This window comes from Pleurodeles waltl, chromosome 1_2 (assembly GCF_031143425.1).
Source record: "Pleurodeles waltl isolate 20211129_DDA chromosome 1_2, aPleWal1.hap1.20221129, whole genome shotgun sequence".
Taxonomy (NCBI): domain Eukaryota; kingdom Metazoa; phylum Chordata; class Amphibia; order Caudata; family Salamandridae; genus Pleurodeles; species Pleurodeles waltl.
The window spans coordinates 651,813,173-651,831,351 of NC_090437.1; the positions used below are offsets into that span (position 1 = coordinate 651,813,173).

The 18,179-nt window shown below is 42.8% G+C and overlaps 1 protein-coding gene across 2 annotated transcripts in view; it reads left to right on the plus strand.

Annotated features, from left to right (window-relative positions):
• The window catches only part of INPP4B (inositol polyphosphate-4-phosphatase type II B), a 2,522,842-nt gene that overhangs the window by 154,127 nt on the left and 2,350,536 nt on the right, over positions 1–18,179 (plus strand). The gene's annotated exons all lie outside the window — the stretch shown is intronic.

The window sequence follows — 18,179 nt, forward strand, 5'->3', positions numbered from 1 at the left end:
AAGCAACTCATCAGCAGGCCAAAGGTCCTCTCAATAACACTTCACTATCTTCTGTGTCCATTGTAACGCCGTTCATTTGGTGTGGATGAAATGAGGAATGGTGTTAGGATGAAGGACCACACTGCATATGTATTGTCTCCTACAATAACAGGAGGGAACATTGAGTCATTGTCATCTCTGACCTCACCTGTACAATATGCTACATTTTTCTCTGTTAAATTCCCAAGTAGGTATCCTTCTCCATACTTTCCAGCAAGAAGGAGTGTGTACATTCCACTATGTCTGAAGATGTATGAATCATGTGTGCTATTAGGGAATCTGGCCACTAAATCAGTAATGATGTGTGAGGCATTGCAGATGACCTGTATGTTAATGAAATAGCTATTTTTCTATTCCTGTATATGTACTCAGTTTCAGATGGTGGACAGATTGCCACTTGTTACCCATCAATGCAGCCAATGATATGTGGAAATTGGGCTACCTGGTAAAAATTTAATTTTGTGAGCTGCAAGTCCTCTGGGATGTTAGGGAATTTGATGTGCTGATTTATTTGAAATAACATTGCATTGAGTAATACATTGAAGAAGCGTGAGAGCGCACTTTGAGACACACCTTCAGCAGAGGTGCAGGGAGCATAATACCTGCACATGAGTGGGTATGGCAGTGGGTATGGCCTTGGGTCTGTGTGTGTGTTGCTGCAGTTGTGGTTGTAAATCTGCTATTAGGTCTAGTATAATGGCAGAAATCAACCTATCAAATATCTCCTCCTCTGTTTGGTCAAACATAGTAATGCGCACTCCTGTCTCCTTCTCCTTCTCCTCAAACCTGCCAGTTTCCTCATCCTCCTTGCCATGAGGTAGAGTGCAGCCATTGTTGAAAAAGCTGAGGCACTCTGGGCCTCTTTTATAGGTTACACCTGATTACCATCTGATTTGAGTTGGTGATAACTTGCACATGCAAAATCTCCGTTTTGCTACCATTCACAATTTGCGAATGGTTCATACATATAAATATTGAATCCTTATTTGCGAATCGCATTTTGCGATTCGCAAAATTGAGTCACAATTTTAGGGAATCGCTATTTTAGCAATTGCTTAAAATTGAGCTGTGAATGCCTTTCCTAAATGTTAAAAGGCTATTGTGCATTTGCATATGGTGGAATTTTGCGTAGGACTTAATAAGGAGGCCTTATCCAGATAAAAAGCATGTTAATTATAAAAATAACACATTCCTCAACCAATTTAAAAAAATGGATGCAAATTGAATAAAATGCCACACAAATGACTAAAATCAGATTAAGATAAAAATAGTTTTTAGGTTTTGCGTGAAAAAAATTTCAAGAAACTCACAAGTGGAAGTCAATCGTTAAAGCTGGGAGGGACTAGGCCCAATGTGATAGAGATGAAGTCTGTTATTAAAAGCTTGTTGCTTTGCCAATGGCGCCTACAGTCTATGAACAGTTTCCACTCCTGGGCTGTGGTATTATTTAGTTGAATTTTAGGTGCACTGTGTTACTATTATGCATACAATGGCAAACTTAGCACCTTCTCTGTTTCCGTGTTTGAATATTATTTTTTAAGTCCTGGTTGCAGCCATGGTTTAACCCAAGGTTGCCGTGTAACAACATTTTTCCCACAGAAAGTATTTACATAACATGAAGACATTATTAAAATCAGGAAAAACTCAATAAAATTTCCAAACCAATTTCGTAAAAAGGAGGAAATGTTAATAAAGAAAATGACAAACAAATGGCTAACATCAGATTAAGAGGACCAGAAATTAGTTTTTTTTAATTTAAAGAAAAGTGACAAAAATACAAAGCGCAAATGTAAGTCTCCTGAATCACGTACTGAGTCAAGAGCCAAGTATTGTGTTAGAGTGGTGAGGGAGCCTAATATTTTATCAGTGTTCCTTCATCACCTTTAGAGCCTACCAGATGGAGACAAACTCCTACCAAAATGCTGCTCTACATTTACATTTAAAACCTACCCCAGACTTTTTTAGTCCAGTGTCAGACACATGTCCCTTTGACCACATGTGCCATATAAATCCTACCTCTGGTCTGCGCACAAAAACACCCCTCTTAGTAAGCATAGAGGGGGTTATTTCTTCTTACTTTACATCTTTCAATGTTTCCTCCCCTAGAGGTGAAGTGTCATGAAATATTTTGACTGTTCAGTTCCAAAGCGGAGGTTTCACAGTATGAGAAAATATGTTTTTTTGGGGTGGCAAGGGTGAGGCAAATCTGAGTGCATGTTAGGGACTGCAAGACCCCCCCTCCATATTGCCTTGACTAACTCCTGTGCAGCTGTACTCTGTGGACTGGATTATGCAATTACTGGCATGGGACCCTTAGATCATCATTCCATTACAGTATGGCCTGTAAATCATCTCTCCTGGCTTTGGGTTTTATAAGGTTGACCCTCCTTAACTTGAATTAGGCACAGGAGGCTCAAGATACAGAGATAAAGTTATAACTGATGCCCATCTCTTCTCTATTGCTACTCCTCCGGCATACATTCTTTGTCTCAGCGTACATCCTACGATAACATCAGCTATTTAATATACTGATTGTATTGTCTCAAGTCATTCACTCACGTGATCTCTAACTTGATGCCTAAATTGCTTAATCGCTTGCTCTGAAAAAAAGATAAAGTACTTGAAATTACTTTGTATTGTAAAAACACGCCTACAGCTTTCTGTTAGTCTGAGATGTTCATTTTGCGAGTAAATACAGTTTATCTTGATCATCATAGTAAATGTCTGAAAAAAACATTCTTCATTTTTAGCTCTTTCCATTTCAAGGAGCTGTTCTATTCATAAGTTTGGGAAACTACTGATCCGGCTCTGGGCACTTTTTCTAAATCTGGGTCTCGATGAATAATTTTCTGAGTTCTGAGGGGTGAGGAGAAACACATAAAAAATTCTCAATACAAATTTCCGTGTAACCTGTTGGTCACCCATTGAATCTCGGAGACCATGATAAAGTTCAAAGGGCTTTATTGCAGACTAAAAGTCAAACTTACATAAATGAGTCTCAAAACCATAGAATAAATGTACAAAATCATCAAAGGAGAATTAAAGCATCACAAAACATTGAATTTAATCAGCATGTGCAGACCAATACTTCAATAGCGATAATGCAGAAAGTAAGAAAAAGCGTCTGGTGCTTTCTTTAACCGGTTCTGTGCCTTGGACGAGGTCACCTCGTCCAAGTCACAGGAACTGGGGGGAGCGCTAGCGCTCCCCCCCTGTGCTCCCCACCCACCCCCCCCAAGGCAGGGATGGAAGGGGAAGCCCTTCCCGTTCCACCCCCGACCTCACCCCCCTGTGACGTCAGCGCGTGAGCGCGCACTGATTTGTCACAGGGCCTCCCCCATCGCGCTGGAAGCTCAGTTTCCAGCGCGGTCGAAAGAGAAATGCTTCGCATTTCTCTTTTGATCACGTGGGGGAGGCCCGGAGAGGCTTCAAAGGGAAGGAAATGTATTTCCTTCCCTTTGAAGTCTCTCCAAGCGTTACAAAAGCCGTATTGCTTGCAATCCGGCTTTTGAAACGCCCACTAGACACCAGGGATGTTTTTTTTTTTTTTAAATAGACATAAGGGAGCGACCCCTTGGGCAAGGGTTGCTCCCAATGGGGGGCATTTTTTAGGAAGCCCTTTTCTGCCCCCCCTGGGGACAGATCAGCCTATTATTAGGCCGATCTGCCCCCAGGGGGGGCAGAAACCTCTAGGGCACCAGGGATCATTTTTTTTTTTTCTATTTGTTTTTTTTTTTTCTTTTTTAGGTGGGGAGTGACCCCTTAGGCAAGGGTCGCTCCCCTAGGGAGCAAATTATATTTAGGCCATGTCACCACTAGACACCAGGGAGTTTTTTTGTTTTCGTGAATTTCACGCAAGGGGAGCGACCCCTTAGTCAAGAGTTGCTCCCCTGAGGGGGGAAATTATTTTAGGCCATTTCTGCCCCCATGGGGCGTAGATCAGCCTATTTTGATTAGGCCGATCGTCCCCCAAGGGGGGCAGAAACCGCTAGGCACTGGGTATTTTTTTTTTGTTCGTTTTACAGATGAGGAGCGACCCCTTGGACAAGGGTCGCTCCCCTGGAGGGGAAAATGGTATTTCGGCCATTTCTGCCCCCTTTGGGGGTAGATCGGCTGTTTTTTGCTACGTCACCACTAGGCACCAGGGATTTTTTTTTTGGCGCCAATGTCACGCAGGGGGAGCGACCCCGTAGGCAAGGGTCGCTCCCGGGGGGGGGCTGGGGGGGCAAATTTATTTTAGGCCATTTCTGCCCCCGGGGGGGGCAGAAACCTCTAGGTGCCAGGGCACATTTTTTTGTGTTTTTTTTTTTTGGTTTGTTTTTTTAGAGATGGGGAGCGACCCATTAGGCAAGGGTCGCTCCGCTGGGGGGCAAATTGTATTTTGACCATTTCTGACCCCCTTGGGGGCAGATTGGCCGATTTTAGGTCAATCTGCCCCCAAGGGGGCAGAAACCACTAGGCACTGGGGATTTTTTTTTTGGCGCCAATGTCACGCAGGGGGAGCGACCCCGTAGGCAAGGGTTGCTCCCAGGGGGTGGGGGGGCAAATTTATTTTAGGCCATTTCTTTCCCCCTGGGGGCAGATACCTCTAGACGCCAGGGCAAATTATTATTATTATTTTTTTTTTTTGTTGTTTTTTTAGAGATGGGGAGGGACCCATTAGGCAAGGGTCGCTCCCCTGGGGGGCAAATTGTATTTTGACCATTTCTGACCCCCTTGGGGGCAGATTGGCGGATTATAGGTCAATCTGCCCCCAAGTGGGAAGAAACCACTAGGCACCGGGGATTTTTTTTTGGGCACCAATGTCACGCAGGGGGAGCGATCCCGTAGGCAAGGGTCGCTCCCGGGGGGGGGATTTATTTTAGGCTATTTCTGCCCCCGGGGGGGCAGAAACCTCTAGGCGCCAGGGCACATTTTTTTGTGTTTTTTTTTTTTGGTTTTTTTTTTAGAGATGGGGAGCGACCCATTAGGCAAGGGTCAGTTCGCTCCCCTGGGGGGCAAATTGTATTTTGACCATTTCTGACCCCCTTGGGGGCAGATTGGCCGATTTTAGGTCAATCTGCCCCCAAGGGGGCAGAAACCACTAGGCACTGGGGATTTTTTTTTTGGCACCAATGTCACGCAGGGGGAGCGACCCCGTAGGCAAGGGTCGCTCCCAGGGGGTGGGGGGCAAATTTATTTTAGGCCATTTCTTTCCCCCTGGGGGCAGATCGGCCTATTATTAGGCCGATCTGCCCCCAGGGGGGGCAGACACCTCTAGGCGCCAGGGCAAATTATTATTATTATTTTTTTGTTTTTTTAGAGATGGGGAGGGACCCATTAGGCAAGGGTCGCTCCCCTGGGGGGCAAATTGTATTTTGACCATTTCTGACCCCCTTGGGGCAGATTGGCCGATTATAGGTCAATCTGCCCCCAAGTGGGCAGAAACGACTAGGCACCGGGGATTTTTTTTTTGGCACCAATGTCATGCAGGGGGAGCGATCCCGTAGGCAAGGGTCGCTCCGGGGGGAGGGGGTGAGGGGGGTGAGGAGGCAAATTTATTTTAGGCCATTTCTGTCCCCCCTAGGGGCAGATCGGCCTATTGTTATTAGGCCGATCTGCCCCCGGGGGGGCAGAAACCTCTAGGCGCCAGGGGAAATTTTGTTTTTGGTGGGTTTTTTTGTTTGTTTGTTTTTTTAGAGATGGGGAGCGACCCATTAGGCAAGGGTCGCTCCCCTGGGGGGCAAATTGTATTTAGACCATTTCTGCCCCCCTTTGGGGGCAGATTGGCGGATTTTAGGTCAATTCACCACTAGGCACCGGGGATTTTTTCTTTGGCGCCAATGTCACGCGGGGGAGCGATCCCGTAGGCAAGGGTCGCTCCGGGGGGAGGGGGGGGCAAATTTATTTTAGGCCATTTCTGCCCCCCCTGGGGTCGGCTGAGCTAGAGGCCAAAATTCACAGGTAGGCACTTTGCAAAAAACACCTCGGTTTTCTGTAAAAAAAATTTGATGTGTCCACGTTGTGTTTTGGGCCATTTCCTTTTGTGGGAGCTAGGCCTACCCACACAAGTGAGGTACCATTTTTATCGGGAGACTTGGGGGAACGCTGGGTGGAAAGAAATTTGTGGCTCCTCTCAGATTCCACAACTTTCTGTCACCGAAATCAGAGGAAAAAGTGTTTTTTTTGGCCAAATTTTGAGGCTTGCAAAGGATTCTGGGTAACAGAACCTGGTCAGAGCCCCACAAGTCACCCCCATCTTGGATTCCCCATAGGTCTCTAGTTTTCAGAAATGCGCTGGTTTGGTAGGTTTCCCTAGGTGCCGGATGAGCTAGAGGCCAAAATCTAGAGGTAGGCACTTTGCAAAAAACACCTCTTTTTTCTTTAAAAAAATGTGATGTGTCCACGTTGCGTTTTGGGGCATTCCCTGTCGCGGGCGCTAGGCCTACCTACACAAGTGAGGTATCATCTTTATCAGGAGACTTGGGGGAATGCTGGGTGGAATGAAATTTGTGGCTCCTCTCTGATTCCAGAACTTTCTGTCACCAAAATGTGAGGAAAATGTGTTTCTTTAGCCAAATTTTGAGGTTTGCAAAGGATTCTGGGTAACAGAACCTGGTCAGAGCCCCACAAGTCACCCCATCTTGGATTCCCCTAGGTCTCTAGTTTTCGAAAATGCACAGGTTTGGTAGGTTTCCCTGGGTGCCGGCTGAGCTAGAGGCCAAAATCTACAGGTAGGCACTTTGCCAAAAACACCTCTGTTTTCTTTAAAAAAATGTGATGTCTCCACATTGTGTTTTGGGCCATTTCCTTTTGTGGGCGGTAGGCCTACCCACACAAGTGAGGTATCATTTTTATTAGGAGACTTGGGGGAATGCTGGGTGGAAGGAAATTTGTGGCTCCTCTCTGATTCCAGAACTTTCTGTCACCAAAATGTGAGGAAAATGTGTTTTTTTAGCCAGATTTTGAGGTTTGCAAAGGATTCTGGGTAACAGAACCTGGTCAGAGCCCCACAAGTCACCCCATCTTGGATTCCCCTAGGTCTCTAGTTTTCAAAAATGCACAGGCTTGGTAGGTTTCCCTAGGTGCCGGCTGAGCTAGAGGCCAAAATCTACAGGTAGGCACTTTGCCAAAAACACCTCTGTTTTCTTTAAAAAAAATTGATGTGTCCACGTTGCGTTTTGGGGCATTTCCTGTCGCAGGCACTAGGCCTACCCACACAAGCGAGGTATCATTTTTATCAGGAAACTTGGGGGAATGCTGGGTGGAAGGAAATTTGTGGCTCCTCTCTGATTCCAGAACTTTCTGTCACCAAAATGTGAGGAAAATGTGTTTTTTTAGCCAAATTGTGAGGTTTGCAAAGGATTCTGGGTAACAGAACCTGGTCAGAGCCCCACAAGTCACCCCATCTTGGATTCCCCTAGGTCTCTAGTTTTCAAAAATGCACAGGTTTGGTAGGTTTCCGTAGGTGCCAGCTGAGCTAGAGGCCAAAATCTACAGGTAGGCACTTTGCCAAAAACACCTCTGTTTTGTTTAAAAAAATGTGATGTGTCCACGTTGCGTTTTGGGGCATTTCCTGTCGCAGACGCTAGGCCTACCCACACAAGCGAGGTATCATTTTTATCGGGAGACTTGGAGGAACGCTGGATGGAATGAAATTTGTGGCTCTTGTCTGATTCCAGAACTTTCTGTCACCAAAATGTGAGAAAAATGTGTTTTTTTCGCCAAATTTTGAGGTTTGCAAAGGATTCTGGGTAACAGAACCTGGTCAGATCCCCACAAGTCACCCCATCTTGGATTCCCCCAGGTCTCTAGTTTTCAGAAATGCACAGGTTTGGTAGGTTTCCCTAGGTGCCGGCTGAGCTAGAGGCCAAAATCTACAGGTAGGCACTTTGCAAAAAACACTTCTGTTTTCTTTAAAAAAATGTGATGTGTCCACGTTGCGTTTTGGGGCATTTCCTGTCACGGGCGCTAGGCCTACCCACACAAGTGAGGTATCATTTTTATCGGGAGACTTGGGGAAATGCTGGGTGGAAGGAAATTTGTGGCTCCTCTCTGATTCCAGAACTTTCTGTCACCAAAATATGAGGAAAATGTGTTCTTTTAGCCAAATTTTGAGGTTTGCAAAGGATTCTGGGTAACAGAACCTGGTCAGAGCCCCACAAGTCACCCCATCTTGGATTCCCCTAGGTCTCTAGTTTTCGAAAATGCACAGGTTTGGTAGGTTTCCCTGGGTGCCGGCTGAGCTAGAGGCCAAAATCTACAGGTAGGCACTTTGCCAAAAACACCTCTGTTTTCTTTAAAAAAATGTGATGTCTCCATGTTGTGTTTTGGGCAATTTCCTTTCGTGGGCGCTAGGCCTACCCACACCAGTGAGGTACCATTTTTATTGGGAGACTTGGGGGAACGCTGGGTGGAAGGACATTTTTGGCTCCTCTCACACTCCACAACTTTCTGTCACCGAAATGAGAGTAAAAAGTGTTTTTTTAGCCAAATTTTGAGGCTTGCAAAGAATTCTGGGTAACAGAACCTGGTCAAAGCCCCACAAGTCACCCCATCTTGGATTCCCCTAGGTCTCTAGTTTTCAGAAATGCACAGCTTTGGTAGTTTTCCCTAGTGCCGGCTGAGCTAGAGGCCAAAATCTACAGATAGGCACTTTGCAAAAAACACCTCTGTTTTCTTTAAAAATATGTGATGTGTCCACGTTGCGTTTTGGGGCATTTCCTGTCGCGGGCGCTAGGCCTACCCATACAAGTGAGGTATCATTTTTATCGGGAGACTTGAGGGAATGCTGGGTGGAAGGAAATTTGTGGCTCCTCTCTGATGCCAGAACTTTCTGTCACCAAAATGTGAGGAAAATGTGTTTTTTTAGACAAAGTTTGAGGTTTGCAAAGGATTCTGGGTAACAGAACCTGGTCAGAGCCCCACAAGTCACCCAATCTTGGATTCCCCTAGGTCTCTAGTTTTAAAAAATGCACAGGTTTGGTAGGTTTCCCTAGGTGCCGGCTGAGCTAGAGGCCAAAATCCACAGGTAGGCACTTTGCCAAAAACACCCCTGTTTTCTTTAAAAAAATGTGATGTGTCCACGTTGGGTTTTGGGGCATTTCCTGTCGCAGGCGCTAGGCCTACCCACACAAGTGAGGTATCATTTTTATCGGGAGACTTGGAGGAACGCTGGGTGGAAGGAAATTTGTGGCTCCTCTATGATTCCAGAACTTTCTGTCACCAAAATGTGAGGAAAATGTGTTTTTTTAGCCAAATTTTGAGGTTTGCAAAGGATTCTGGGTGAACAGAACCTGATCAAAATCCCACAAGTCACCCCATCTTGGATTCCCCTAGGTCTCTAGTTTTCAAAAATGCACAGGTTTGGTAGGTTTCCCTGGGTGCCGGCTGAGCTAGAGGCCAAAAGCTACAGGTAGGCACTTTGCCAAAAACACCTCTGTTTTCTTTCAAAAAATGTGATGTGTCCACGTTGCTTTTTGGGGCATTTCCTGTCGCAGGCGCTAGGCCTACCCACACAAGTGAGGTATCATTTTTATCGGGAGACTTGAGGGAACGCTGGGTGGAAGGAAATTTGTGGCTCCTCTCTGATTCCAGAACTTTCTGTCACCAAAATGTGAGGAAAATGTGTTTTTTTAGCCAAATTTTGAGGTTTGCAAAGGATTCTGAGTAACAGAACCTGGTCAGAGCCCCACAAGTCACCCCATCTTGGATTCCCCTAGGTCTCTAGTTTTCAAAAGTGCATAGATTTGGTAGGGTTCCCTAGGTGCCGGCTGAGCTAGAGGCCAAAATCTACAGGTAGGCACTTTGCAAAAAACACCTCTGTTTTCTTTAAAAAAATGTGATGTGTCCACGTTGCGTTTTGGGGCATTTCCTGTCGCGGGCGCTAGGCCTACCCCCACAAGTGAGGTATCATTTTTATCGGGAGACTTGGGGGAAAATAGATTAGCAAAACAAGTGTTATTGCCTCTTGTCTTTCTCTACATTTTTTCCTTCCAAATATAAGAGAGTGTGTAAAAAAGACATCTATTTGAGAAATGCCCTGTAATTCACAAGCTAGTATGGTCACCCCGGAATTCAGAGATGTGCAAATAACCACTGCTCCTCAACACCTTATCTTGTGCCCATTTTGGAAATACAAAGATTTTCTTGAGAACTATTTTTCACTCTTTATATTTCAGCAAATGAATTGCTGTATACCCGGTGTAGAATGAATACGCACTGCAGGGTGCAGCTCATTTATTGGCTCTGGGTACCTAGGGTTCTTGATGAACCTACAAGCCCTATATATCCCCGCAACCAGAGGAGTCCAGCAGACATAACGGTATATTGCTTTCGAAAATTTTGCAGGAAAAAGTTACAGAGTAAAACGTAGAGAAAAATTGCTGTTTTTTTCACCTCAATTTCAATATTTTTCTTTTTCAGTTGTTATTTTCTGTAGGAAACCCTTGTAGGATCTACACAAATGACCCCTTACTGAATTCAGAATTTTGTCTAAGTTTCAGAAATGTTTAGGTTTCTGGGATGCAGCATTGGTTTCAGGCCCATTTCTGTCACTGACTGGAAGGAGGCTGAAAGCACAAAAAATTGTAAAAATGGGGTATGTTCCAGTAAAATGCCAAATTTGTGTTAAAAAATTGGATTTTCTGATTCAAGTCTGCCTGTTCCTGAAAGCTGGGAAGCTTGTGATTTTAGCACCGCAAACCCTTTGTTGATGCCATTTTCAGGGAAAAAAACACAAGCCTTCTTCTGCAGCCACTTTTTCCCATTTTTTTTTAAAAAATGACATTTTCACTGTATTTTGGCTAATTTCTTGGCCTCCTTCAGGGGAACCCACAAAGTCTGGGTCCCTCTAGAATCCCTAGGATGTTGGAAAAAAAGGACGCAAATTTGGCTTTGCTAGCTTATGTGGACAAAAAGTTATGAGGGCCTAAGCGCAAACTGCCCCAAATAGCCAAAAAAAGGCCTGGCACAAGAGGGGGAAAAGGCCTGGCAGCGAAGGGGTTAAATCCAAGCTCAAATTATCCTGCCTAATCTTTGTCTCAAAATCCCTAACTATTGTAAACACTAAAGGGATTTCAGGAAAATTGTCAGCCTAGAAGATGTTTTGTCGAAATTCCTGTTAAGAGAGATGTGAATAGCATTGAGCCACTTAATAAAAAAGATGTGAGGTCTGTACCTCTGAGAGGTCTGCTCTGATTAAGGGGCAGGGAAACCTGAATCTACAACTTACTAAACCACACTTAAATCTTGATTCTTCCAGAAGCTGACATCACAGCTAAAACCTTCCACTGAACAACAGTTCTGTAAATCATTTTTCTAATTTGACAGTTGAGCCTTTTGAAACTAAATCAATTCAGCCTTGGTTCACTCCTATGCTCAGGAATTTTAGATGGGAGTTCAGCTTGCATCAAGTTACTCCTCTTGAACTTGGTAACGAAGCTTCTCAGGCTTTCTTATCTTCTTTGCACAATGTTATCCTTATTAGCAAAAACTTGCTGCATCACACCTGCAGCTTAGGAAGATATGCAATAATACAAACTTGCATGTTGCAGGTTAGAAATACAAAAATAACTTGACCCTTCACTCTGTTCAAGCTAAATTAAACATGAATACACTTTTAGTTTAAATGATTTTGCACATGTTTCTCATGATGAATATAAAAAGATTATGGAAATAACATTTTTAAAATACTATAAAGTAAACATACTTGCAAAACGATGAATAAATGTGGTTTACATCAAAGGCTATATTCATACGTGCACTTTACTTGTATGTATTTCAGTGCACTACATTATATGAAAAGCGATTTTCACATGTTACATAGGAAAATAACCACTCCTTTGTTTCACGTTTTAAGAGACATAATGGCACAGCCAAGTTATGATCTCTCATTAGAAGTAGAACAGAGACTATGAGCCCAGTCCACCTAAGGGAACTTTCATGCAGTTTTAGGAACTAAAAATGCGTGCAGCATTGCTTGTTGTGTGTAGAGGGCAGACTAGGACTGACGGATGCAAAGCCACATATAAGCAATGCAAAGGGCCGTACAATAACTGACAAACCATAGCTATTGTTTATTATTACTCAAGGTAATAACCCTTAGGATTCTCTGACATTTAATTTTGTGTCCCCTTGAATATCCAGAATTCACTGTTCATACAATCCCAAGGCAGTCACTGACCGATTCGTCAGCTAGGGGAGAGATTATTATGCACTTCATTCCCTACTGCTCATTACTACATTTTCTGAGCATTCATTTTTCAAATGTGTACCTATAGTGCTCTAGACTTAGACCTTCGCATGTTATCAGTAACTATCCTGCTATAAGAAGGCCATTTCTTTACTAATGTCTTACCCAAATACTGAGTCCAGTAAAAGTGTCTAATTTTTGAGTTTTTTTAGGAATCTTTTTATTTTATTTTGATTACTTGAGACAGTACATATTTATCAATTAAAACATAGAAACAGTTTTCGCTGCAATCTTCATTGCCTCACATTTGCTTCATATACTGCTTACACTTTTCAGGTATCATGCTATGGTTGCATCAGTGATGAAGGATTTATGGGTCAGAAGTATCAATGTTCTTTGTCTTCCCAAATGGGCTGATTTGCAGAATCGGCTTATTTGTGGCCTCAAAAGTGCATTTTGTTATGTATCAAACCCAAACTGGTACCAAATCTGAATTTGGGTTTGCGACCTCATTTGGAAGGGGTGTCCCTTCCAAATACATCTGAAATTCACAGAATTGGCCTGTTTGCAACTGCAAAAATGCTTTTTAAAATGTACAATCACCAAATAGCAATTCAGTAACTTGTGATCAAATCTCAATTTGTGTTTGTGGCCCAAATTTGATTTGGTATTTGAAGAGGCATGCTTAGGGCTTCTCTTCCAAATGCTGAATTGGTATTTTATGGATTAATGTTTGGCAACCAAATTCCAGTCACAAACAGTAATACGTTAACACCAATCACTGCCTACTCTTAAAAACTGAACGTTAAACATTTCTCTTTCTTTTCTGAATCAAATCTTGTTTTCTTTTAAGGAAAACGGACTATATTTAAAAAATATATATATATTGTTTTTTTAAGAAGCAATTACAAACATGGTGGTCTGCTGACTTAATCTCTGAGGTGGTGGTGATTCCCAGTGAGATGCAAATTGTGACCTATCTCATTGATATTCATGAGGTAGGTCGAAAGGCAATCCATTAGGAATCGCTATTTTTAACATGTTGTAACTTTTAAAACGTTTAAAGTTCCCATACATTAGAAATAGCGATTTCCTAATTGTGATTTGGAGATAATTGCAATTAGTAAATTGTTTTTCCTTATGCTAGGCCTGTTATGTATTAATGTTTTGCAACCGAATCCCAGTTGCAAAAGATTAATCATTTACTGACAACAGAACTGCAGTGCTAATGCTTTTGCAAATGGGAACAGGTTCCCTGGGGACCCCTTATCTTTGTGAATGTAAAAAACAAGTTTATTTAAGAAGAGGTAGTGGTCCACTGAACCACTATGCCATTTTAAACCAACAAATAAACTTTTCTTTTTGAAAGCATCTTGTTTTTCTTTAAAGAAAGTTAGTTGCACTTAAAAAATAAAGATGTATTTATTTAAACGCAATCACAGACGGTGGTCTGCTGACCCCATCAAGCCTCCATCACTGTGATGGCTTTGATTACTAATTGGTCGTAAATTGTGGCCTACTGCATTAATATTCATGTCGTAGGTCGATTTGCAACCTACTAGAAATCGCTATTTTAAAATTAAAAGTGTCACAAATTAGTAATTGAGAATTTCAAATTGTGAATAGATAATAATCTCAATTTGGAATTCGCAATTACTGATGTTGGGTCATATGGCCCATATTCTTTAAGTTAATGACGCACTCCAGTTCCCCTGTGCCACATTTGATTCTCACTATTACATTTGCAAATATTGTTCAGCGTAGTTACATCTGTGCTGTTATATCTTTGTCTTGTTTTATTGTATTTGAGCTGAGTTCACATGTCAAGCTCCTTCATATTTTGTTGCCCACCACAATTCACTTCCTCATAAGTTAATTGAACTAGTTTACCTCTTATACAATGTCTCCACATTTGCATTTTCTCCCAACTCACGGTAGCCTGACATGCGGAGGGTCCCTCTGTTTGTGAAGCATTGCCTTCCATTCTGCCATGTTCTCAGTAAGTTTCCAAACTTTCTTTAATTTTTTATTCTGAGATTTTCTGTCTCAAAGCATCTAACCCATCTTTCACCCAGCTGTGACTTTTTTGTGGTGTTGATCTCAGCCTTTAGTGAGACGTGTGTCTAAAATGAAAGTTTTATCCTCACAAAAATGTCTTTTGAGGAAGAGAAATAGGAAAGCACGTTTAAGTGATGTGGCAATGGCGTGAATAAAATTATAACTTATATGAGACCACGAGAAGGAAGTTGTGAAGACTTTCTGCATTCCTGGTCGCTGGGGGGTGCTTGGGTACCTACCTTGGTGGTTTTCTAATACCCCAGCTCCCCTCTACACATTTTACTCACCTAGGTCGGGGTGCCTTGTTTGCATTAAATTTTTGTAGCATACGGTTTGTGCTCCCCCTAGGGTCACTGTTGGTTATTACTGTTTGCAATTTCTTCTAACCTTTTCTATGCCTATTTCCAATTGCTAGTATTTATATTTAGTGTATTACTTACCTCCTAAGGGTGGGTCACCTGTCTAGTGATTTGTGATAATCTCGGCCAAAAATAAAGTACCTTAATTATTGTACAACTGTGTTTTCTTTCATGTGTGTAAATGTTGTGTGACTACAGTGGTTTTGCATGAGATTTGCATGTCTCCTAGATAAGCCTTTGGCTCTTCATCCACAGCTACCACTAGAGAGCCTGGTTTCTAGACACAGCCTAAACTTCATTAAGAGGGGATACCTAGACCTGGTATAAGGTGTAAGTACCTTGGGTACCCACCACACACCAGGCCAACTTCCTACAGAGACCAAAAGAGGCCAAATGAATGGAAGCTGGAGTTTATGAACAGACAGCCTGTAATGGAGAACATTCTTTAAAAAGTGATAATATGGGGGAAAATATCAAGCAGGTATATAGGGAAAAAGATTAGTGTAACAAATGCTTCATGATATCTTTGTTTTCTGTTAGGTTCTGCTGGCATTTTGACCACAAGCACTGGGAGACTGCTATATTGCATATTCTCTGACTCCTAAATATTGTGTAAAATTGGCTAACCCCAATTCCTCTTAAACCAGAATGTAAGATTCTAGTTAGAAATGGATGAAGTTAACAACAATCACTGACTAGTGTGCGATGGAAGAATGGCTTTCCTGGGGAAAGACTGAGGGAATCCTTAGGGACAGAAAATGATGTAGAAACACTCACCTTTTGTGAAAGAAGCAGATGACCATATGAGTGTAAACTGGACTGCCTGGACCTTTGTGTAGCCCTACCTGGAGGAAGAGCTTAAGCTGGTCACCTGATGAACTGAGACATGCACCTCAGAACCTTTGGCAGCTCTGACAGGAGGAAACTTTCCACACCTCCAAAATGTTGGGGCACTGGGCCTTAGTTAGCCCTGTAGATGGTAGCACTTCACCCTACTAGGTCAGTGGAGGATTGTCCTTGACCAACAGTAACTCAGCTGTTCCTTTGACCTTAAATAGAGAGAGAACCACAGATTGAGTGGGGGGACTGCCAACTAACAGTATTCCTCCTGCTCTGACCAATCCTAAATAAGGCTCTCAGTATGTTTGGGACCTCCAGAGAACTGGCCAAAGCACCAGAGCTACCTGGGACAGGCACAACGTCAGCAGGAAAGTTTTCCCTGGTCTGAGCTTGTTGCTGCAAAGAAAAAGGCTTTAGTGGAACATTGCAGTGAAAGTAGCCAACCTTGTGGATCCCTGCCTGGCCATGGTGTTCCACTTTGCCCCTCTGGAGGATCCCGAACTCCCATACAGTGACTGAATTAATCTTTTTTTTTTTTTTTTTTTTTTTCTTAAATTATTTTTCGATGTGCAAGGCAAGACAGCATTAATCATGATAATAAAGAGGAAGAAAATAAATTTAAAAAAACACTGCATCAATAATGCTGTCAGAGTGGAGAGAAAAGTGTCACGTCCTATTGCAAAAATCTCCAAAAAGTGCTAGTGCAAATAAACAGGCCACTTATTACATCCCCAAAACAAATATCAATCTGGCTTATTGCCTATGTTTAACCTAAGGTGTCATCATAAAACACCGATAGATGAAGTGTTGTCATATACTTATTCATGCTTGTTGCTTATCAACCAATTTAGACACTGCGGGCTGAATTCTCTCTCCGTTGTGTCATTTCTTATGCCCCTTGAGTCTACAGAGGTTGATCTCCATACCATACGTCTCCAAAAACCTTGCTACCCACATCTCAAATGAGGTGTGAGTCTGGTTTCAGCCAATCAAAAGCTACAAATAATCGAGCCACAGCCATTGCTACAAATATAAGACATCCCTCTCTCTTTATGGCTCTGTTTCCATCTCCATCCTCTGGTATCCCCAGTAACACCAAAGAGGGCGTGAGGTGTATTTGGCCTGCAATTATATTGCTGAGAAACTCCTCTATACATAAGAAAAATACAGAAAAGAACATATGGATAACCTCAGCCATGCCAGCCCCAGATCGGTTGCATTTACCATCTGAGCCTCCCCCTTTTAGAAACTTTAGCAGGTGTATAATATAAATTAAGAACTGTTTTAAAGTGCTGACACTTCAAACTAGCCATCAGGAAGACCCCGTCAGCCATCCCCAATGACTCTTCCAGCTAGAGAGCCTCTCTACCTAAACAAGAGTCCCATTTCTCATTCTGGAAAACAAGTTCGTCATTCCGAGGGACAGTCAATAGTTCATATTGTAGATCAACATCTAAAACCCTCTATTAAAGGAAGTTTCTCCAGAGGAGAAAATGAATTCCTTCTTCGATAAAGGAAGTAGCATAGCTGTAAATACCTAAAACAAAATCTTACCTAGGAAGATCATATTATGCCTGCAAGTCTGAGAATGACCTGAGCTGGGAATTGTCATACAGGTCGCTCAACATGGTTATGCCTTTCTGCCTCCAATCATTCATAACAGCACCCTAAAAGACAGAAGGCAAAATGGGGAGGCAGATGTAGGAGTATAAAAAACAATCCTCCAGAGATGCAGCCAACCCCTGACCTGTCCCCATATCTCATATGCTGCTTTTACATCATTGAAACTAGTTTTCTTATAATAGCTTTGCTCCAATATTCTGACAAGACAGCCTTTTTCCACCAAACCCAGAGCCTTTTCATGGATCATGGGGGATTCAGGTGGCCCAAGCCCTGCCTCTCCTGTGATCAACATACACATATGCTGTAAAGCGCTTGCCACATAATAAAGACAGAAAATGGGAACCAACCACCCACCCTGCGACCATGGAAGTGTCATATATCACATGGCCCTTCTGGGTCTAGAGTGTCCCCATAAAAAATTGCTGACTATAACCTCCAACTCAGCTAGTCAAACCCTGCTGATCTTTAAAGGAATAGCCCGGAACAAATACAGTACCTTAGGGAGAATATTTATTTTTAAAACATTGCAGCAGCTCAAGAGTGATAGATTTAAATGATGTATCCTGCCCAAATCAGTCTTTACTTTGCCCAACAGCGGGGCTAAGTTCAGTGCCACTAAATGATCCACTGCCACCGTGACTCAGACCCCTAAATAGACAGCCTCTTCCACCGCCCATTGATCTCCCATCCTGATCGTGTCCGAGCAAACTATCTGAGTTTTGTCTTGTACAATTTATAACCAGAATAGATCCCAAATTCCTTGGCCAACCTTTCGATTTCTAATACTGCGGTACCAGGGTCTGCTGTCACCACAGCCACATCATCCGTGTATGTGAATACCTTATAATCGACACCCTGCAGCACAATTAATTGTATTCGTAAAGAATACCTATAAAACTCCAACAGTAGAGCATCAGAGACGGGCACCTTACCAAGGAGCAGATTTGACGTAGCGTCCTTTATCTCTTCCATCAAAATTGAGGATTCTAATTTATTATGATCATCCGTGGTCACCCTACTTGTGGCCAGCCCCTCCAGTAACTTCCTGTATCTATCTATCCTCAGCATACAGACCCTGATAGAAAGTC